The sequence below is a fragment of the Vespa mandarinia genome, chromosome 14, assembly GCF_050613455.1.
Source record: "Vespa mandarinia isolate Hongniang chromosome 14, ASM5061345v1, whole genome shotgun sequence".
Classification (NCBI taxonomy): Eukaryota; Metazoa; Arthropoda; class Insecta; order Hymenoptera; family Vespidae; genus Vespa; species Vespa mandarinia.
Genome location: NC_140823.1, coordinates 2,537,501 through 2,562,500, shown reverse-complemented (window position 1 = coordinate 2,562,500; position 25,000 = coordinate 2,537,501). Strand labels below are relative to the sequence as shown.

The window sequence follows — 25,000 nt, the reverse complement described above, 5'->3', positions numbered from 1 at the left end:
TACTACTACTACTACTACTACTACTACTACTACTACTACTACTACTACTACTACTACTACTACTACTACTACTACTACTACTACTACTACTACTACTACTACTACTACTACTACTACTACTACTACTACTACTACTACTACTACTACTACTACTACTACGTTACTACGTTATAATACGTTACACAAGTTACTACGTAACAAGCTTCGTTCTTCTGATTCGATAATTGTCTTTCCTTAAATATGCTTTTACTATCATCGAAACAACGATCCACACGACAATCTTATCACGTACGTAGAAATGTTTTCCTTCTTCTTTTTTCTTTTTCTTTTTAAATACATATCATTCAAGGTTACATCTGGTTATGTTTCTCATTTATATATTGCGTCATATATTATCATCATGATATTACGTTCTTGAGAATACCTATGACAAATGTGTTTGTTATAAAATATACATATATATATATATATATATGTATATATGTATATATCCATGCGTATACTTGCTACGCAATTTTTCTAATCGTGAACAGTTACGTTTGTTATTGTTAATAACAATTTATTCGAGTGTCATAATTTATTAGATTCATTCGTAGATTATATATCAATACGAATGTTATAGATATTTTGGGGAAATTAAAAGATAATAATGTTTAATCGAATAAAATGTTTCGAGGGGCCCGATCAAAGAGAGAAACTATTTCGAAACATGTTGACGTGACTGATTTACGTTAGCAAGGTGACCTTGAAGCCGACGTGAACTGCACAGGCGAATAAAATGGCAGCGAACTCATATAATATACACCGATGTATATATATATATATATATATATATATATGTAGTTTTTAAATTCAATCTGATAATAATCGACAAAAGAATTCTTTCATTGTGTTTAATTAGAAAGTAATTCTGTGTTGATAATTTATCGTTCATTAGACGGTGCAACTAGGACACATAATTATGATATTATACTTATTTTCTAGGGATCACTTTGATTTTGTTAATATTCACGTATTTATACATATTCACATATAATATAAATAAGTAAATAAAAAAAAACAAGTAAAAAAGAGATCGTTTTTACATATATTCACATGATTATATATATATATATATATATATATATATATATATATAATTCTGAAGTTTATATAGACTGTTTTCAATTATGTTTACAAAGGAGATAGAATTCACATGAGAAAATAGATCGATAATTTTAAGTGACATTTTTGTTTGTTTCTTTTTTTCTTTTTTCTTTTTCCTCGAATAAATCAACGTTGAAAATTCTATCATCATAAACTATTGTCTGCATACATATATATACATACATACATATACATACATACATAGATACATACATACATACATACATACATACATACATGCATATATATTGTTTATCATATATATCTCTGATATTTGAATGAATTAAATATTCAACGAAAAGTGAGGGATAGTTGAGAAGACAGAGGATCGAGAAAGTTTTTTGTTGATCGATTAGACTGAAAGATTCTAACGACTTGGAGATTATTAATTTGAACAGAGAATTAATTGTATTCGAACGTTTATCAGAGACAACAAACTCGAAGACTAAATAATAATATGGTATTCTAAACTTGTAGGGAGTTTCGTCTTTGTTTTTCTTTCGAATTGCTTGCAAAGTTTTAGATGCTGATATATATATATATATATATATATATATATATATATATATCGACCTAGGAGAAAAGGCGTGTATAACGTTCGCACTCTTAACGATGTTATTTAAAGTTCGTGACATAGTAGTGCCCGAAACTCTTAAGAAGAGATATATTCTCTTTGGAGCGAGAAAATTTGTGTGTGTCTGTGTGTGAGGGAGAGAGAGAGAGAGAGAGAAAGAGAGAGAAAGAAAGAAAGAAAAATGGGAAAAGAAATTCCAGACGGGGATAATACAGTTTACAGGAGCGACTATAAAACTGTTAAGGAGAACAAGAACTGACTAGGATCTCGTCTCTTAAGCAGTAATCCGATTGAGGAAGATTCTTGTGGTTTTATTGGCGTTTCTCTCTCTATCTATCTCTATCTTTATCTATCTCTCTTTCTATCTTTCTCTCTCCATCTCTATAACTAACTCTTTCTAACTTTAGTTCACTTGCTTTTCTCGTTTTTTACTCTTTGCTTTTCTTCCTTTTTCTTTCTTCCTCTTTCCTTCCATCCCTTTCTTTCTTTCTTTCTTTATTTCTTTCTTTCTTTCTTTCTTTCTTTCTCTTTTCATCATTTTCTAATTATTTCCGTAATTAGATTTCGTTCGTTAGATGCCGGTTATTTTTGTTCGGTCTTATACGAGACACTATCAACTATTTTTATTATATTCTTTGATGGACGACCACGAAAGGATTATGACTGTGAGCGTACAAGGGCAAATAGTATATAATGGGAAAATTTTTGAAAATGTCCAAACGCGTAATAATAGAAATTGTTTCAAGATGAAATGTATACGGTATAGGGACATAATGATGAAATAAAAACGGTGGGAGAAAAAGATATTTTAGTTAAAATGTAAGAGGAAGAATAGTATTAAATTCAATGTAAAGCGCAATGGTACAAACGTTAAAAAAAAAAAAAGCACACAAACGTCATAGTACAAATGGCACAGAGAAATTAAATGAAATTGAACAGTAGAAAAATCTGTACGTAAAAAACGATCTCTTTTTTATTTGTTCTTTCTTTTTTTTTTTTTTTTTTTTTTTATTTACTTATTTATTTATTTCTTTCTTTCTTCTCTCCCTTCCATCATCTGGATATTTTCGCGTATATTTTACAATGGTTTTTACATTTTCATTGTAATACAAAAATTTGTATCACGGAAATTCATCGAACTTGAGGTGTCGCTTTCAGTGATGAGATATTTAGCTTTGGTCACTGATAAAAGCGTATTGATTAAACCTCGATAAGATATTTTCGTTTGACTGTAAGAATAAAGAAAGAAAAAAAAAAAAAAAGAAAGAAAGAAAGAATGAAAGAAAATTTCAAGAAAAGATTTTTTGTTATTTTGACATTCGATAATTTCGTGGGAGGGGAAAAGGTCAATAGTATATATAATATATATAATATACACATAATATATACATATACATACATACATACATATATATATATATATATATATATATGTATAATATACATATAAAATGGGTGTGCGTGTGCGTGTGTGTTCGCATGTATGTATGTATGTAAGTATGTTTATAGCGCAATCAATTTTATCTTTTGACAATCGCCGACAAGAAAACCTGTCGAAAGTCGGACTCTCGAAATCGACTAAGAATTATCGGTGTTCCCAATCATTGACAGTTCGATCAATGAGCTGAGTCCACACGTTTGTGTTCCGTCTATCTTTCATTTTCAGCTGTACAAATGGAGAAGGAATACGACTGCGCGGCGACCATTGATACGATATGTCGATCTACAATCTTCATATATAGACCATATACATATATACGAATACAAAGTTTAACAATTGCAAGTACATAACTATATGTGTATATATATATATATATATATATATATATATATATGTATCAATGTATATGAGAAGTGAGTAACGATTAACCTTTGAACTTTGACGTTGAACTTTCAATTAAACGGTAGTTATTATTTTAATCGTAGATTTAATCGATCGACCCACAGAATTAGAAAATTATGTGACTTTTATTAAATTCCCTTTGCATGTGTGCATTTATATAAATTCTAGATATTACAAATTTTTATATATATATATATATGTACATGTGTAATATATTTTATATAGTATTGGTTTTTTTTTCTCTCTCTACACACATACACACACACATATATATATATATATATATATATATATATATATATATATATTTAGATAGAATCTGTATAGAATATAGATTCGAGAAGTCTATTTTGAAAATGTCGAGCGTGCTAATTTGACGATGACACCGAAAACGAACTTTTCGTTTTCTCGCAACGATAGTTATCGAGTCTCGATCTGAACGGAGGACATACGTTAGAGAGGGAGTATCCCCCTGGTGCAACGATGTTTACACAGTAGTAATGACCGAGTGTATAATTTACGAAAGACCCGACGTGTGCGTTTTTCTTTTTTTCATTCCTACGATGAAAGGATCGAGATCGAGAATATATACATAAGCAAACCTCCTGTCCCTTTCCCCTCCACTCTTTCTCTCTTCTTTATCATTTTCTTTCTCTTTCTCCCCTTCCTTCCTTTCTCTCTCTCTCTCTCTCTCTCTCTCTCTCTCTCTCTCTCTCTCTCTCTCTCTCTCTCTCTCTCTCTCTCTCTCTATTTTTCTCTCTATTTATTCTAGTGGGAGAGAATGAATGCTTATGGAAAAAAAAAAAAACGAATTTTATAAATTTTGAAGGAGCTTTATTGATCGAAAGACCGAAAGAACCTTGCTCGATCTCCTTCCCGTGATTTATTAGTACTCGAGGAGTGCTGGCATACAATAAACTCGCTAAAACTTCATCTTCGCATTACGATTAATTGCGATTGGCCACGAATTTGCATCGAGTTGTTGAACCCGGCGCTTAAGCTTTAAGCTTTTCGATTATCTTTTTCTTTTTATATTTCTCTCTCTCTCTCTCTCTCTCTCTTTTTCTTTCTCTGTTAGCTTTCTGTTTATGTTAAATAAGAAAAACAAAATGTAGATCAGGCAAGAGAATATCTACAAACGGATGATGGATAAGTTATAAAATTTAAATAACTTTGGTCTTTATCTTCGTCGTAGGGATAATCGTTCCTATCCTTGTTCGTCATTTACTTTTCTTTACTTTTATCGTTTTTATTTGTACTCGAATTTGTTCTTATTATTTCAAGCACATTATACAATTATTATACTTATTCTATATATTATCGTTTTTTATTATAGTTCTTTTCTCTTTTTGGATCCATCATATCTCTTACTATCGTCGAAGGGTATTAATTTTTATTGATCTAAAATTTATTACATTATGTCGTGATAAATTTATTAAAGGAAAGAAAAAAAAAAAGAAAAGAAAAGAAAAAGGATTGATAAAAATTTATTTGTCATACATTACAATAAAGTTATTTTGTTATCGGAGTTACTCGAAAATCTCCTTCAACTAATCTCGAGTTAGGGTATTAAATATAATCTAAGATATCAATTAGATAAACATTGTTCAGTTATGAGCAATTTAATTGGTAACCTTCTAACTTTTATATAAAAGTTTCTTTTTTTTCTTTTTTTTTCCTTTTTCTTTCTTTTCTCCATAAAATGCACAATTTAGAACTTATATTGAACGCACATATGCATTCTATTTTTTTTTGTACAAGATGGATACCTCACCTTGTATTATTAGCTTTACTTTCAGTTACGAATTTATCTATTTTTAGTATCAATTCTATTGGCTTACGTTAAGCCTATAATAAAAAATCTATCTATCTATTATACATTGCGTCATACTTGTTAAATCGTTCTTATGCATTATATATTCATATTTTTTTTTATGTTTTTCAATATATATAATTTCAATATGTATAATTCGATAGATTTTTCTTTTTTTTTTTTTTTCCCAATTTTTTTTTCCTTTGAATACCGCAAACTTTCCTATACCGGATAACGGTATCTCGAGTTTCTACGTTTTATTCGTTATACGTAAACAGAAAGACGAAGAGATAAAGAAATAGAGATAGCATAGTGACTATTACTATTACTACTACTACTACTACTACTATTACTACTACTACTACTACTACTACTACTACTACTATTACTATTACTATTACTACTAATACTACTACTATCACATTAAAACGGTAGAATCGTTCAAGCAGCGGTACATCGTGAGAGGTGACGTGTAATTTGAAAATATATAGAACAGGGAAGAGAGGGAGAGGGAGGGAGGGAGGGAGAGACGGAGAAAGTAGTAGTCGGTCCTAGCGTAAAAACGAGACGCCCAGTACTTTTACGAGAGACGAAGAGCCAAATTATGAGTCTCGAAGTAACGAGCGGCGATAATTAGGCCTTTAAATACCGCGAACATCCGAAAAAGCGTCCAGAAAAAAAAAAAAAAAATAAATCGCGAAAAGCCTGCTTCCTTCCTCTTACCCTTTTATCCCCCCTTCCCTCTCTACGAGAACCGACACACCCTCTTTTTTTTCTTTTCTTACTTTTTTTCTTTTTCCTTTTTTCTTATTTTTTTTTTTTTTCTTTTTTTTTTCTTTTTTTTCTTTAATCCTTTTAGTAAAATGTTTTCCCGAGGAGTGCAAAAAATGCAGGAGGAATCTCCTAAGGGGGACGAAAGAAATATGGAAGATGATTCTTGAAATGGGAATTTTATTTTTATTCTCTTTTTTTCTCTCTCTTTTTTTTTTTTTTTTTTTTTTTTATCTCGAAATAATTTGTTGTAATTATCAATTATAATAAATTTCTTGGATTATTACGAATAGATGTGTTCGTTCATATAATAAATTAGCTGTTACGTTCTAATGGCGGATATACACGGTGTTTCCGATTTGATAATGCAAATGGAAAAGGGGATTGAATCTGCATGAAGAAATAAGTCGAAAGTGTAGAATTATATTTTCTTTCTTTTTCTTTTTCTTTTCTCTTTTTTTTCTTTTTCTTTTTCTTTTTTTTTTTTTTTCTTACGAGAGATATCATTCCCGAATAAATCGATGTTACATGCTTTAAAGCAATATTTTGGATTATAATATTATGGTATTATTTTAATTATATTATATTATATCTAGTATTATAATTTAATAATAATAATAAGGTAATAATATTATATAGTATGATTAATACTATATTACTACATTATAATATTATAATTATTATTATAATATAACATTATATAAAATAATTCATGAGTAATACTTTAATATTATATTACAATCTTAATCAACTAGTATTATATATAATATTATACTATTATAATACAATAGTTAAAGTTTTTCTGTTGCTTTTAGAAAAAGAAAAGAAAAGAAAAGAAAAGGAAAATTATATCATCTCAAAGTTATGTAACTTGATATATTTCCTTACAAAAGTATTAAACTAAGTAGAACTTAGTATGGCGTAACTTTGATATGTGCGTGTGTGTGTGTATATATATGTATGTGTGTGTGTGTGTAATAAATATCAACCATTTCACGGGAAAATAATTTTTCTTTAACGAATACACACACATACACATACACACACATAAAACAAAAGAAATAGATCATAGAGAGGCATTAGAAAAAGCCAAAGCAAATCCTCCTCTCAATGTATTGTCAGTTTTGGGAGAATCGAAGAAAGGAAGCGTTTGTCTTTTTGAATGAATGGTTTAAAATGGGGGTGGTACATATATATATATGATGTATGTATGTATGTATGTATGTATGTATGTATGTACGTATGTATGTATGTACGTATGTATGTATGTATGTATGTATGTATGTATGTATGTACGTATGTATGTATGTATGTATGTATGTATATATGTATATATGAATGGTCCAAACGATGAACAGTAAAGTTACGTGGTATATACATATATAAATACATACATACATACACACATACATACGTATATATATATATATACATACATTAATACATAAATACGTAAGTACATACATATGCACGTACGTACGTAAATTCTTTCGAGGAAGTGTGATGATGCGCGTGCGTCCACGCCTTTGGAAAAAAAGATATATCCGTTGTGTTCGCACCTTCCTTTGAAATCGATACCATACGCAAAAGCAGAATGGTGGTGGCATTTTCTCGTTCACAGGTGTTTCTCTTCTTTCTCTTCTGTTTTTTCTTTTTTTTTTTTTTTTTTCTTTTTTCTCTCTATTTTATTTTACTTCATTTTACTTTATTTTATTTCATTTTATTCTTTCTTTGTTTATTCTTATTTCTACCTCTTCTTCTTTTTCAACTGATATACTGAGAATAGATTGTCATCTTGCACAGTGCTCTACGTATGATGCTCGGGGGAGGACCTATTCTTACTTTTTGTTTTCTTTTTTTCTTTTCTTCGTTCCTTTTTTTCTTCTTTTTTCTTTTTTCTTTTTTTTTACCCTTCGCAAAAAGAAAGAATAGAAAAGAATAAGAGAGGGGAAAAAGCGATCAGGTTCTATGCCGGTTATATATATATATATATATATATATATATATATATATATAAAAGAACGATATTTCTGACATTTCAACGTTCTTATTGTTTCCTCTTACACCTCCCTTACTCCTCAACACACTCTCACCTGCCCATGCCAGTCCTTTACCAGAGGGACTAGCTTTTTATTTTCGAAGGAAGTCCCACGACGAGAGAGAAGTCATTCGAAGAGTCAACCTGTAGTTTTTAATTAGAATTTACTCGAAAGTTTTTCTATCTTATCTATCTTAGCTTAGTTGGAGATTGCTTTGGTCATTGTTGATAAGAGGATAGAAGATTGAAATCCAAGAGAGTAATTTCGGTTCTTTTTAATTTAGATTAAATCAAAACGTACATATGTATGCATGTATATATGTACCGTATGTATGTATGTATTTATTAAATGGAAAAAATTTTCTTAAAAAGGAAATATAATTTTTCGAGGATATATGAAATGATTTAAAATGAATGCTTATAGAATAAAAATAGAAATAATGATAAGAATCGATTTTTATGAAATCAGACGTATGTACATATGTCTTTATATATATATATATATATATATATGATAGATTTTATTATTCGAAACTAATGGCTTTTCTAATATTTCGATGTCTTTTACTTTTTTATGATTTTTTAATATTCACGAATATATATATATATATATATATATATATATGTATATGTAAATATGTATATATTTTTTATTATTTGTGTTATATTTAAGATGATTTCTATAGTAATAACGTTATTGATTACGTAAGTCCATGTATTTCTCGATTATTATTTCAATATTTCACGTATGAACGAGTAACGTGTTTGAGGATGAAAGAAATGAAGTAAGAAAAGGAGAAGATGTGTGTGTGTGTGTGTGTGTGAGAGAGAGAGAGAGAAAGAAAGAAATCAGAAAAAGAAAGATAGATTAGGAAAAAGATTTTCATAAAAGAGAAAACATTACAAGAGATAGAGAGATACATATATAGATAGCAAGAGAGAGAGAGAGAGAGAGAGAGAGAGAGAGAGAGAGAGAGAGAATGATAAGAGAAGAAGGAATGATAAAGATAAAGAGAGGTCAAAATGGAGGAGAAAAAAGGTTTCTCACATGTGAACGGTTCGAATAATACGTTTTTTGTGTATTCCTACGTATAAGTGTTGCGAAAGAAAATTCAACGCGTCGTTCAACGTTTTCTCTCACTCGTCAACGCCCTAGGAAATTATTTTCTTCTCTAGTATTTCTCTTTTCCAAGAGGAAGCAAGAAGATGAGAAACGAAAAGGGAAGGGAAGGGAAAGAGTTTGGTGAGGAGTGACTCGAGTCGACATATCTCGTCTTTCGCTTTCCCATTCGTCAGCTTTTGTATTTGAAAACGTCGCTCTCGTCTAACACATTTTTTTTAGAATTAAATATGATAAATAGTATGACAAATAATATATATATATATATATATATATATATATATATATATATATGGCTGTAATATTTTTATAGTTTTATTTTTATTCTTATTCTTATTTTTATTTTTATTTTTATTTTCAATATGGCGACCCTCCGAGCGGTCTTGTGTATATCGATTTCTTACGTTTTTATATTTGTTTCTGTAATATTTTTTTATATATAATATTTGTGTGTATATATATATATATATTTATTTATTTATTTATAAATTAATATTAAAAAATTATATAATTTCACGTAAAATAATTATATAATTTATCATTTGTTCGTAAATAATTTAATTTTAAAATAAATATTATAAAATATAACATTTTTTGATATTATATATAATAAAATAATATTATTTCTTAGAAGTATTTCTTTTTTTCTTTTTTTCTTTTTTTCATAAATAAACGATTCGAAAGAATTTATTTTATCGTAATGTTTACATTAAGATATTACTCTCGTCGTGAATAATATATTTTTAGTTTTTTTTTTTTCTTTTCTTTTTTTTTTTCTTTTTTTTTTAAAGGTCACAAAAGAAATTTTATAAACAACGTTAATAGCGATATTCGTAACACATAACGCTTCGATATAATAATCTCTAGTCATCTCCGTGTACTACATACTCCGGAAGTCAATAATAGAACACCGGTCAATTTCATATCCAGTTCAATTTACCTCGCATTATTCTATTCGTATACAGATATATATATATATATATATATGATAGCTGTAAATTTCTATTTATGATTATATTTATGAGCTCATTAATTTGTATATACATACATATATACATACATATATACATACATATATACATACATACATACACTTATATATATAGTATTATATTATAATAGTATATTATAATAATAATAATATATAAAGTACGTATATGTGTATATACATTAGTACGATTTTTACACACACACACACACATATATATATATATATATATATATATATATATATATATAATTTCCTTTTTTTTCCCTTGAAACCTACGAAACGGAAGAAGGAATCGTCTTCTCAGCTTCTACTTCTTTGTTGCAGAAAGAGCGAGGGAGAGGGGGTGGGGTGGGGTGGGGTGAGGTGGGGAGAGAAAGAGCTTAAGGAGCACGCATGCGCACGTCTTTCATGCTCTGCTCTCTTACATACATACATCTTTAACGTGCAAACGACCTCGTTAACCCGTATCGCTTGTCACGGAAAGAAACAACGCGTTTTTTCTTTCATCCGAAGAACTTTTTTTACAAAAAGCTACAAGAAAGGAAGGGGAAAAGGAAAAAGAAAAGAAAAGAAAGGAAAAGAAATGAAATGAAGTGAAGTGAAATGACTGAAATCAAAAGAAAAAAAAAAAAAAAAAAAAAAAAACTAAAAATATATTTACATATATTTTATAAATATTTATATACATATATAATTGTATAATAAATTCCATATAAAATATATTCTAGCAAAATATAGCAACAAAATGGATATATAGCGATATAATAGAAAAATTTAAGGTCAAAAGAAAAAGGAAAAGAAAAAAAGAGAAAATCAAAAGACCGTGAAAGAAGGAGAAGGAAGGATAGAAATATAAATAAAAATAGATGAGTAGCAAACAGGATCGAAAGAAAATTATAGCCTTCAGGGATCCTTGAATCCTTGCAGGATTCATAAGGATCGTTTTTCGAGACTTCTTCAAACGCGTCACGTATCGTACGAAGGGTTTCGAACATTGCTTTTTTTATCCCTTTCTCTCTCTCTCTCTCTCTCTCTCTCTCTCTCATATTTTTTTTTCATGAAGCTTCGTTTCTTCCACCCTTCGAAAATGTGAGAAAGAGAAAGAGAGAGAGAGAGAGAGAGAGAGAAAGAGAGAGTACGAGAGAGAGAGAGAGAGAGAGAGAGAGAGTATGGAGTATGGAGTATACAACGTGTACATAAAATACGTGGAGTAAGAACGTACGCTTCGTACGTTCATTCATTCACTAATACTTGTCTCTAGTTCGTTGCTGCTAGTTCGCTCTTGTGCGCTCTTATCTCTCTCTCTTTCTCTCTCTCTCTCTCTCTCTCTCTCTCTCTCTCTCTTTTTTTCTCTCCTCTACCATTCTCCAATCCCTCCCTCACCTTCTGTCTCTTTCTTCCTGTCGTAAGAATATTGGTTAGAAGAAGGAAGGGAACGCTTGAACGTGGCAACCGGAAAGGAAAGAACGAGATTGCGGCCAGAGAGAGATCCTCTCTCGTTTGCGTTCTTTTATTTTCTCTCTCTCTCTCTCTCTCTCTCTCTCTCTCGAAAAAAAAAAAGAGAACAAGAAAAAGAAAAGTCTACGAGCATTCACACACCGATGGACGATACTAGTTAGAGCAATGCGTTAGTGTAAGTATGTAGAGTTAAGAGTATGTACGTATGTATATATGTAATTTTGTGTGTGTATGTGTGTGTGTGTGTGTGTGGGAGAGAGAGAGAGAGAGAGGGAGAGAGACTACAGTGCCGTACATGAGGCACTTCGTAACCCTTCTCGTTGTTTTGTAATATTCCTTCCTCCTCCTCCTCCTCCTCTACCACCTCTTCCACCAAATCCCCTTCCCTTTTCTCCTTCACTCTTTCCCTTCCTTTCTCGCCCTCTTTTCTTCTTTTTCCTTTCCCTTTCTTCCGTCTCTCTTTATTCTTGTCGTGTAACACGCCCTTCCGAACACCCTCTTTCACTTTTTCTCCCTTGCTTCATGGTCCCTCGAATTTCTACTCACCTTTTTTATCTGTCTCTCTCTCTCTCTCTCTCTCTCTCTCTCTTTCTCTCTGGACATATATATGTGTACTTCGAGAGATCTACTCTCGTGGTTAAGTCTATATATATATATATATATATATATATATATATATATATATATATATATATATATATATATATATCCGTACACATACATATATACACATATCGTGTCGTCGTTCAACTTGGCTCTGTTTCTGTGTGCATTCGTGTGAGTATTATGTACAAACCTCTCTTGCACGTCCACTCAGGAGTATCGTCCTTCTTTTTCTCGTGGGAGACGGACAGAAGGGGGCCACGGAAATTAAAGCCGCGAGGGTAGAAGAGATGAGTGCGAGAAAGAGAAAGAAAGAAAGAGTGAGAGAGTGAGAGAGAGTGAGAGAGAGAGAGAGTGAGAAAAAGAGATGGGGGAGAAGAAGGGTGAAAGGGAGGGAGGAGGGGGGAGGGAGAGAAAATATAAACGAACGAAGCTCGTTTCTCTTCTACCGTTCATACAGACGAGGACTCGAGATATCTTCTCATGTATGTATTTATAAAAGACTCGATCAATCGATCGATCGATCGATCGATCGAGAACATCTATATTGAGATTCCTCGTCGATCGTCATGGGGTCCTGGTTCGATTCGATTTCATCGATATTTTTGATTCATATCTCATCGAATTCGATTAATGAATTAACGTATCGTCACGCTAACATTGTATTTTCTTTTTCTTTTTCTTCTTCTTTTACAACTAATTATACGTCGATCGAAGAAATGTTTCTTTCTTTTTTTTCTTCTTTTTTTTTTTTTTTTTCATATTTTTATATTTTTTTTAATGTTGCCAACTTCGCGTTATTTGTATAATTCAGTGAATTCGATTATTGAGTTAATCGAATTTATAGTGTTTATTTTTTGCATTGTATTCGTCAAGCTTAATATGATTGTAAATTTTTGATGACGCTCGGGACACGAAAGAAATTTTTTTCGTCTCTTCCTTTCTTCGTCCTTTTTTATTTTTATTTTTATTTTTATTTTTATTTTTATTTTTATTTTTATTTTTATTTTTATTTTTTACTTTTTATCGTTAACTTCACATTGTATTACACAAAGGATGATAAGATTTTTCGATAAGAAAGTTCGAAAGATATAGTTATTTTTAATATAAAATGTTTAAGTATTTATGAGATGCAAATATTATGTATCGCATTGTTTTTTTAATTTTTGTTACGGATTTTTAATGATTAAAATATTTATTTATTTATTTCTTTTGTTTTTCCTTTTTTTATTTTCATTTTAGATCGATCGTACGAGCATAGTACTAGCGAGCGTAACGCGTTTAAATGTAATATGTATATATGGTATGAGTAATATTTCGTATTGTATTATTTTTTAAATTTTATTTTAATGATTTTTTTCTAATCTTTTAATAAATTCATCGGAAAGATATCGTGTACGTATATATATATATATATATATATACGTACACGATATCTATATATATATATATATATATATATATTTTTGACGAGATTTGAATGATGAAAAAATCATTTTTATTGTTAACTTTAATATATATATATATATATATATATATATATATATATATGGGATTTTTGATATATTGTTTCTTTATTTATCTATTTTTATGGTTCAATTGTACGTAGTAGTAAGAGTGAATCTGACTAATATTAATTTTGAGTTGGCCGAAGTACCGAGTGATAAAATAAATCCGAGCACACGAAGGTTTAATTACTGGGGCGGTTTTGGCAGACACGAGATACTTCCGAATACGCTTTGATCCGTAATCGTAATTCACTTTTCGATTCGCGCTCGAGCCACGTTTTACGAACGTTTCGTGAATCCGAGCAAAAACGAGATTCGCCGGTACTCTCAGCCCGTGGATCTGTGTAAATGTGTACGTGTTTGTGCATCTCTGTGTGTGGATGTGCGTATCGTTTAAAATTAATGGAAAGTACGAACGCGATCATTCGTTCTACTCTCGTCAAGTTACTTTGAAAGTTCCCGTAATTATCGAAGCGTTTATTGATTTAAATTTTTTACGAAAAAGAAATTGAAAAAAGAAAAAGGATATTATAGATATGATAAGAAAATACAGTTAACGAAAAATTTAAAGGCATATAAATAGTTTATATATATATATGTGCACGTACATGTGCGTGTGTATATATATATAAATTGATGATAAAGCAGTTAAAATAGTAGATTTATCCATGAGAAGTGCACAAATGTTTTTTACTATAAAAATATATTCATTTTTATAGCGAACGAAATAAAAAAAAAAAAAAAAGAAGAAAAAAAAAAAGAAGAAAAAAAAAAAGATAATAATAATTACGGAAGAAATAAATATAGAGAAATATATATAAGTCGATATATTATTAATGAATATGCATGTAAAGATGTGTCAAGTTTTAAGTACGTGTCAATTTTATTTCCTTTTTTTCTTTTTCTTTTTTTTTCCCGCAGAATATTATTCATTATTCATTTGACGTTATAAATATTTCTCACGCTCTTCAACCATTAGCCGACACATTATCGTCTTCGGAATGTATTTTTAACGTCGAATTGTCGATCGGTCGGTTCGAACACTTGTAAGTCGAGTTCTCGAAGCTCGAAAAATGTGTCAGCAAGAGAGAAGGACATTTTAAAAATGGTGTCATCGTCGAGAAATTATTAAGAAGCACGTTGGAATTCGAACGTGTAAAATCGATCGAATCGAACCGTCGTTTTCTAGACCATACCAATCGATTTATATGATTTGTGTGAAATCATGGAAACTTGGACGTTATATACACGTATACTACGTATATGTATCTATGTATAATACCGTATCTATGTTTTATTGATTGATTATAAATTTAATTGAGATTTATAAATTTTATGAGAACTTCTTTTATTTTTTTTCTTTTCTTTTTCTTTTTCTTTTTTTTTTTTTCTCCATAAGCAATAAAAACGAAATTATATATTATGAAAAGTTTTATGATTTCATCAATCGATTGTTTTAAAAATAATATTTTATTTAAGAAGGAATGAATATCCTACTTTGCGTAATAATATACTCATGATTTTCGATTAAATTGAAAGTTCAATGATTATCAAATTTTCTTTTGGAATACTTTGTACTTTTTAATTAATTAATTATATAAAATAAAAAAGAAAATAATAATTCACTTAATACAATAAATGTTCGAAGTTTTAGATAATATATTCTTTTGTTTAAACAATAGAGATCTTGTAATAATATTTTCACGTATATAGATTTTGTAATATTTCAGATTTTATTTGATTAACGGCCTATATAATTTTCCCGTTTTGAGTTGTTATAAATATCAGTTTAATTAAAATTGGTATTATGATTTTTGTTTACATCATACATTCGACGCTTTAATATATCTTTAATTATTAACTTTGGGTTTAATAGTTTCCTTTTTTTTTTTTTTTTTTCTTCATGATAATTCATTAAAATATCATATTAATTATCAAATTATATCAATAGAACTTTCTTTTTTTCTTTTTTTCTTTTTTCCTTTTTTTCGCAATTCTTTTTTTTTTTTTTTTTTTTTTTCCAACAAAGATGGTATTCACTTGGCCGTTACTTTATAATCGACTTAGTATATCAGCGGGTAAGATATATGAATATTCAGGAGGAAAAAAAAGAGAAGAAAAAAAAAAAGGAAGGAAAAAAAAGAAAGAAAGAAAGAAAGAAAGAAAGAAAGAAAGAAAATGGAGCTGAAGTTCGGAAAATATTGTTTTTGTATTTTATTAATTGGTTTTAGCTCGGTCGTTCGTTAAAAGTTCATACTAATTACATCGTTTAATTAATGAATTATTATGAATTTTATATTACGAATCTATGTCTATATCTATATCTACATTCGTAATATGAGATTTGTTTCTTTAAATAGTATCATATGTCTTTTAATGCATTAGCCGATATATGCTATTCGATATACTTTATAAAAAAAAATTTTAATCCACCTTTTTATCGAATAATTATTTTACAAGAGATATTTTAATTTAAATCTTGTTGAAAAGAGAAAGAAAAAGAAAAAGACAAAGAAATCGATCATTCAATCATTATCCATCATTTAATTTTATTAAATGTATTAATAAATGTTTATGTGATTTTTAAACAAATATTAAAATAAAGATATATACCGTATTAATAAATCTTACGATGTTAATAGGTTAATGATTAATGTTTAATGCAGAATTCAACAAAAAAAAAGTATAAAAAATTAATTAAAAAAAAAAAAAAAAAAAAAAATAAATGTATATAAATAATTATTATTACTATTATACATTACATAGATCTTGCTTGTATATATAGATTAATTATTGTTTACAAATGCCATTTATTCTGATTAGTATTTTTAAAACGGCATTAGAAATAAATAAATGATCGATATTCATTGTACTTGAAATGATTAATACAAAAATAAATTCTTCGTATTTTAATTAAAATATTTGTTAATATAATAATACGTTAGTATTTTATAAACAGATGATCAATACTTTTAAAAACAATTTTAATGCAACTTACTTTTAATTATTTATATTCTTATAAATATATTTATACATACACATGTATATATATATTTATTTATTTATTATTACACACATATATATATATATATATATTTATTTATTATTACAATATTTAACCAAATATTCATATATACTGATCATTTATTTTACTGAATACTTATCATTAATTGATCAAAATATTGATTAAATAAATATAAATAGAAATAATATATATATATATATATTTTTTTTTTTTAATTAATATAAGTATAAATTGTACATACTATAACACGTTGAAATGAAAGAATAATTTTATGACAAAAATTCTAATGACGATAAAAGGTACGATATCCTTCTATATTTCGCTACTATCATTATATTATCATTATTATTATTAAAATTATTATTATTGTTATTTTTATTATTCTGTTGGCACACATTTCATTTGCCATTGTCTCTTGGTAAATGGAGAAACAGTAGTCGTCGTGTCGTTTTCATCCTCAGTGTCGTCCAGTTTTTATTGTTACGTTGAGATGCATTTGCATAATAGTTGTGGCTACGCATGTTTGTACGCATGCGTTAGAGAGAGAGAGAGAGAGAGAGAGAGAGGGGGGGGGGGGAGTGGGAAAGAGAAAAGAGATAAAAAAGGAGATCACGGTAAATATGAGGTTTATTAGAATTTCACGACACATTTATGCATTGTATCAATGTTAACATAAATGAATGATATTAAATGACGGACGATAGCTTATGCAAATACATAAATAGATACTATTTGCATGTACATATATTTTTGATAAAGAATATTTAATCATGATTTTTATGTTATGGGATAGTTATCCATTGTTTATATACGTATTAATGTATTTTTCTTTTTTTTTTTTCTTTTTTTTTCTTTTTTTCTTTTGTTAGCTTTATTATCCGTATCCTCGAGACATGAATTGTGCGTTTAATAAAGAAGCTGTATACACACATACGTACATACAGACACAGACATAGACTCACACATATACGCAGATATATATATATATATATATATATATAAATATATATTTATATAGATAAGTTTATGATATAATTTTTATTTTATTTTATTTTATCAATTTCTCTTTCTTTTTCCGAAAAAAAATATACATATATATATATATATATATATATAATATTATAATCGTAAAATTTTTTATGAAATTCTAAATATATATTTTAGAGAGAGAAAGAGAGAGAGAGAGAGAGAGAGAGGGAGAGAGAAAGTAAGAATAAGAGAATATATGTATATAACAATTTTATGAATGATATTACGATTACGTAATATCATTCTGTGTGTTTTTTTTTTTTTTTTAACAAATGATATTTCGAAAAGAGAGAGAGAGAAATTATTTGCGAATTGACATTTATCATGAATGTAATTGTCGTTGTTTTTGTTTTTCTCTTTTTTTCTTTTTTTTTTTTTTACGACTAAGACATAGATAGAACGTTAAATAAATCGTTCACGCGTACTTCATCCCTTTAAGAAAGTTTCGGAAAACTCGTTTTTGCAAGGAGATTTAGTGGTTGCTGTGGCAAGGCAAATGGATTTGAAAGTTACGTTGCTTTGACGAATAGCTTATACTGAGGGATAAATTATTCGAAAATCCTTCTCTTATATATACATACACACACACACACATATATATATATATATTTATATATATATATTTATATATATATATATGGAGTGTGTAACGAAACTATGTGGTGAAACTTCACGAATGGATTTACGTATATATTGAGAAGAAAATATATATTGAAAAAAAAATAGAATAGAATCTATTAACATGGATATAAAAATGAATTAATGGATATAAAAATCTATTAACATGGATATAAATTCTGAATTATGTACGTTGGTACGTACGTATATGCATGTGTATTATAGTAGTATATATATACATATATTACTATATTACTACTATTACTACTATTACTGTTACTATTAATGATACTACTATTACTTCTACTACTGTTATTACTACTATTACATACATTTTATTACTATTTTTACTATATATTTTATATCACTTTATTTCTTTCTATCTTCTATCTATCTATTTATCTATCTGTCTATTTATCTGTCTGTCTCTCTCTTCCTCTCATTCCTCCTCATGGCTTTCAATCCTTGATTCATCAATCATACACAAAAAAAAAATATGTCGTCTCGTTTTACAGCCTGTTGATTTCATTTCCATGTAAATTTATCGATCGACAAGTCGACAAATTTTTTTTCGCCAAAATGTTTCTGATTCAAAAGGTTTTTAATGCAGTCGATATTGATTAGTTAGTATCTATGATTATTATAACGAATGGTATCGGTTGAGTAGTTGTATTATCTATAAATAAAATATTTGAAATTTATTTTATTATTGTATTATTTTAAGATAAATCGCGTGTCTTCGATGAAAAATAATTTTTATATATATATATATATATATATATATATATACAAAAATTATTATATTATATATATGTTTATATTTATATATATATATATATATATATATATATATATATATATGAAAATTATTTTTTCATCGAAGGCACGCGATATATATACGAATGAACTTTATTTATAAATCTACTCGTTGAATTTATACGTTATTTTATTATTTTTCCTATTTCATAGCTTTTATCGTTATTTTGTCGAAATAAAAAGTATATATGTATATATATATATATGTTTATTTTGCTAAAAAATAATTAAAAAAAAAAAGTATTGTCGGATGAATATTATATCGATAACAGGAGTATAATATGGTATTTATTTTATTTTATTTTGATTTTTCATCTTATTTCAAGATAAATCGTTGCATTGTAGGTAAACAATAATTATTAATAATTTAATTAAAAACAAATTAATTTGTAACAAAGTGAATACGTATTATCTGTTAATCGATTAAAAATGATAGCGTTAATTTAAATAATAATTCTATTTTTCTTTGCTCCCTTTATTATATTGTACTTCTTCTCTTGGTTTACGTTAAGATTTTTTCCCCATGCTAACAACGAGAAACGAAAAGAAAAGAAAAGAAAAGAAAAGAAAAGAGAAGAGAAAAGAAGAGAAAAAAGGAAGGAAATAGAAAAAGGAAAGGGGGGGGGAGAAAAAAGAAAAGGAAAAATAAAAAGACGAAAAGAACTTCCTACGTACGTAAATGCGCACATACGTACTTACACAAATGTACATACGAGCATATCGACGTATGTTAATTGTTAAAGAGCGCATAACTCGTGCCAAGGGTGCAAGTAAAAAGGTAAGGGGATGGTTTTAAAACTGCTTCTTTTTTCTTTTTCTTTTTTTTTTTTCTTTTTCCTCTCTTTTTGCTGTTTTTCTTTCGGGGGTTGGGTTGGTTGGTTGGGAGGGAAGGTAGTAGGTTTTCTCCAGTCACGTAAACATTTTTAACCGACGCCGTTACGTCCTCGAGTTGTACTCACGACATTCTTCAGACGATTTCTCGAAAAAGTAAAAGAGGGAGAGAAAGAGTCTAGGAGAGATGTAGGAAGAAAGAGAAAGAGAGAAAGAGAAAGAGAGAAAGGGAAAGAGAGAAAGAGAAAGAAGTTTAGAGAGAAAGAGATTGAGAGGGAGAAACTGAAAGAGGAAGAGAAAGAGAGAGAGAAAGAAGGGTTAAAAGAGAGAAGAGAGAAGAGAGAGAGAGAGAGAGAGAGAGAGAGAAGGGTTAAAAGAGAGAAGAGGTAAGAGAGTAAAAGATAGTTTTTCTATTACGATATTTTTCAGAGAGATTGAAAGAAAGAGAGAGAGGAGAGAGAGAGGAGAGAGAGAGAGAGAGAGAGAGTGAATGCGTTATGCGTATTTTTAATTACGCTTACGTGCATGCGTGTTTAGAATAAAGAGTGATACAGAGATAATTGTAAATTCAGCCGAAGATTCGTAATTTGCACGCGGTAGCTATTAAGAACATACGTACAAATACAAATATACATACATGCATGGATGCATATGTGTGTGTGTGTGTGTGTGTATACCTATGTATCTATGTGTATATATATATATATGAGTATATATTATATATCCTGGTAACTTCTCCTATGTCTCGTATTTGTAGTTTCGCAAACATTTTACGTACGTACGTACATAAGTATTATGTATACGTAGTTGTGTACAAATAGAGACAGAGAGAGAAAGAGAGGGAGAGAGAGAGAGAGAGAGAGAGAGAGAGAGAGAGAGAGAGAGAGAGAGAGAGAGAGAGGAACGTTCTCTTACAAATACGAGAGTAAAATGTGATATGTCTCTTTGCTATGTTATCATAGCAGAGAGAGAGAGAGAGAGAGAGAGAGAGAGAGAGAGAGAGAGAGAGAGAGAGAGAGAGAGAGAAAGGAGAGTTCACTTGGTTATCCAATAATTTGAAATTTCTAACTTTATTCGAAATTATTTTTTATACTCTATTTACCCTATATCTGAGAATATAATTCATGAAAATTTTGCGTACGTAAACGTGAGTATTAGTAAAAATATGTACATATTTGTGTAGTTACATTTCTATCTATTTACGTATCTATGGTTTATTTGATTCGAATAGGGAGTTTATATCTCTCTAGATCCGATCTGCAAATCATTAATTCATGTTCGTTCAGAAATATCATTTTACGTATGGTACGAGATCATTTTCAATCTCTAGTTCATTCTCCATTTTCACAAACTAAATATTATCTCTCTCTCTCTCTCTCTCTTTATATATATATATATATATATATATATATATATATATATATATATTATTTATTTATTTTTCTCTTCGTTTATCAGCCACATTATTTCTATATTATTACTTATTATATTTATAATATGATTATTATTTGTTTTAATTAACGAGTTATATAGTTTGTTTGATAAGTCAATGTTTTGATTAATTAGTAAAGGATACATCGTACAAAGTAGACTTGTATCATGAGAAATATGCGCTTGTTTATGTAGAATTCTTTAGAATTCTACGTAATTGTGTAGAAATAAAATCAAGAAACTTAATTACATTTGAAATATTAAGAGACATAGTTATTCGATATTATTTTAGTTATTTAAGAAATGTGTACATTATTTAAAAAAAAAAAAAAAAAAAAAAACGACAGGTATTTGAAAAATGAAATGGTCGAGAATAAACGCATTTATTTAATTGCTTTACAAAATGTCTTATCTCTCTCTTTATCTTCTCTTTCTCTCTTATTATTTTTTTACTTCTCATCGTTTAAAAAAAAAAAAGGAGAAAAAAAAGAAAGAAAGAAAGAAAGAAAAACTAAGACTGCACTTATTTAATATAACGAATTACTTATCTCAACCTATATTCATAATATATTCTTATAATTTTTTAATTTTTTTTAATACGTACACATGAGAAAAAACACAACTTTGTACTGATGAAAATATTTTTTGCTCTCCCTCCTTTCCCTCCCCCTCCTTCTCTCTCTCTCTCTCTCTCTCTTTAATTGAGGACATCAACAGTACGTTGCCCCGATGAGTAGTTTTTTTGTTCGAGTTTTATCTTATCCTTCTCTTTTATTATTCCTTCTGATGTTATTTATTTATTTTTTTTTTTTTTTTGCTTTATTTCCTTGTTCGCCCCTCCCCCCTCCCTTTCCCACTTTCCTTCTTTTTATCCTTTCCATTTTTACTCTTTCCTTCCGTTCGTTTCCCGGATATTCGTTCCCATGACGTGTAAAAAATTTAATATGCCAGACACCATTATGGAATAAAGCTTCGGGCGACGTTGGCCTACATTTCGAATTTGCGTCCTGTTTTCCATTATACATACACATATACACATAAACGTATACACGTAATACATCTACAGACGTACACATATACGTATAAAGAAATATAGATATCTACTTTAAATATCTGCTGCGATATATATATATATATATATATATATATATATATATATATATATATATGTATATTATTTTGTACGTGTATACGTGTACGTATTCGCGCAAAAACGTATATCTCGTTCTGTCCCGTGAAAATTATCAATTCAAGGTGTAGATATCAAATCTCATGAGTCGTTGACCCCCGTTGACATTTCTCTACATTTCTTTACCACCCCCTCCTGTCCATCCCCATCCGTCATCCTTGTCTCTCATCGTTCTATTCCCTACTATGATTCCCTCCTCCTCTTTCTTCTCCTCCTCTTTCTTCTCCTCCTCCTCTTCCTCCTCCTTTTCCCTCTTTCTCATGCTATCTCATACCTTTGTATAAATTTTGCACACGAAAATTAACTTTTTCCGAATCACATTTATATTCAATTTGTAAATCAAGTTCGAACTTTTGCGAATCGAACTTTCCTGAACAAAGTTTTCTTTTTCTCTTCTCTTGTTCTCTTTTCTCTCTCTCTCTCTCTCTCTCTCTCTCTTTCTCTTTCTTTGTATTTTTTTTTCTTCTTATTTTTATTTCTTAAACTTCAATAATAAGTAATACAATTTAATGTTAATTAATTAATATTGTTAAGAAATTAAGAAGATTTTATAATATATCGATTTGATACGTAAATCGAATATATTTGAAATAGATATTACAGGACTATACTATTTTATATAATTCATAATTATACAAATAGATAATTATATCGATTTTGCTGTTGAAATGTAACCTTTTCAAAAGTCATACTCGTGAATTTTCTTAATGGAAATATATTATTATGAAATTTGAGATATTTTGCTTCATTTATATTAACAATAGATTTTCCTTAAAATTTCAAGATTTGTTGGCATAATTAATGTAAATTGAAGACGTTTATTTATAGCTGACGTATTTATGAAGGGTTAGAAATCGTTGATTATAAGAAACATAATTAATAATGATTAATTTGAAAGACAAAATCAAAGCAATTTTATCCTTTATTAAATGGATAATCATTAGACAGTCCTGAATTTGATATCGACAATTAATTTTTGTCTGAGATATTTTTGTAATTTATAGGGGAGTAGGGGTGGGGGGAAATGATTTTCCTGTAAATTTTATGATTACAGATATCAGATGATACTTACTGACATCAGATAATTTTGTTAAGCTCTCTACGATTAAGAAATTTTAGTATTTCGAGTGTATAGTTAAAGAAAAAAAAAAAAAAAAAAAAAAAAAAGAAATATTTTTTCCCTATCCTTTATTTGAGAAAATCGAAAGTCCTGCGGAGAAAGAACTTCGTAGGAAAAAAAAAAAAGAAAGAAAGAAAGAAAGAAAAGAAACTTGATTTGCAAGAGAAATTGAATTTTGATTTGCAAAAATTTGTATTTTGTCGCGCTAAAGTCTGAATCTCTTAATCCTTATTTCTTTTCCTTTTTTTCCTCTTTCGCTTCGTTTCGTTTACTTAAAATTTTTCTTCTCTCTTCTTCCTTCCTTTTTTCCTTTTTTTTTCTTTTTGTATTCTTCTTTTTTATTTTTTATTTTATTCGCTTCGCCACGTTTTAACCATTCAATTGGAGACTTTTTCTCTGTTTGCCATCGTCTTCAGTCGGTCGCCTTTTTCTTTCTCCTTTTTTTTTTTCTTTTTTTTTTTTCTTTATCTTCGCGAGTAACGAGACTACTTTCGGAATTTCGTGCTCACGGAACTATTCGTGCCAAATTCTTCTTAACCTGATTTCTCTCTTTCTCTCTCTCTCTCTCTCTCTCTCTCTCTCTCTTTTTTCTCTTTTTTTTTTATCTCTTCAATTCGTATAATCATTCGTATTATTACGTCTTTAAAGTCTACTAGGATAAACGATGTCTCTTTCTTTCTCTTTCCTTCTCTCTCTCTCTCTCTCTCTATTTTTTTCTTTGTCTCTCTTTATTTCCCTTTATCTCACTATTTTTCATTTTATCTTCTCTTTCTTCGTTATTCGTGATAAACCATGTAACGATCGTTAACACTGAAACTACGTAAAACTGATATATAACAGGCAACAAGACACCTCTATATAACATAGTTCATTCGTACCGTGTTATATCGAGGTCGTCTTACGAGAAATTTACATGTATATATGTATGTATGTATGTATGTATGTATGTATGTATGTATGTATGTATGTATGTATGTATATGTATATCTATTTATTTTTTTATTCCATTGGGGACTTAAAATGACTTTTATCCATATAGAATACATTAATGTATTTATAACATATGGAAATTTAGA

The 25,000-nt window shown here is 28.6% G+C and overlaps 1 protein-coding gene across 4 annotated transcripts in view; it reads left to right on the top strand.

Annotated features, from left to right (window-relative positions):
• Nucleotides 1-25,000, top strand: part of p120ctn (adherens junction protein p120) — a 66,822-nt gene that overhangs the window by 943 nt on the left and 40,879 nt on the right. The gene's annotated exons all lie outside the window — the stretch shown is intronic.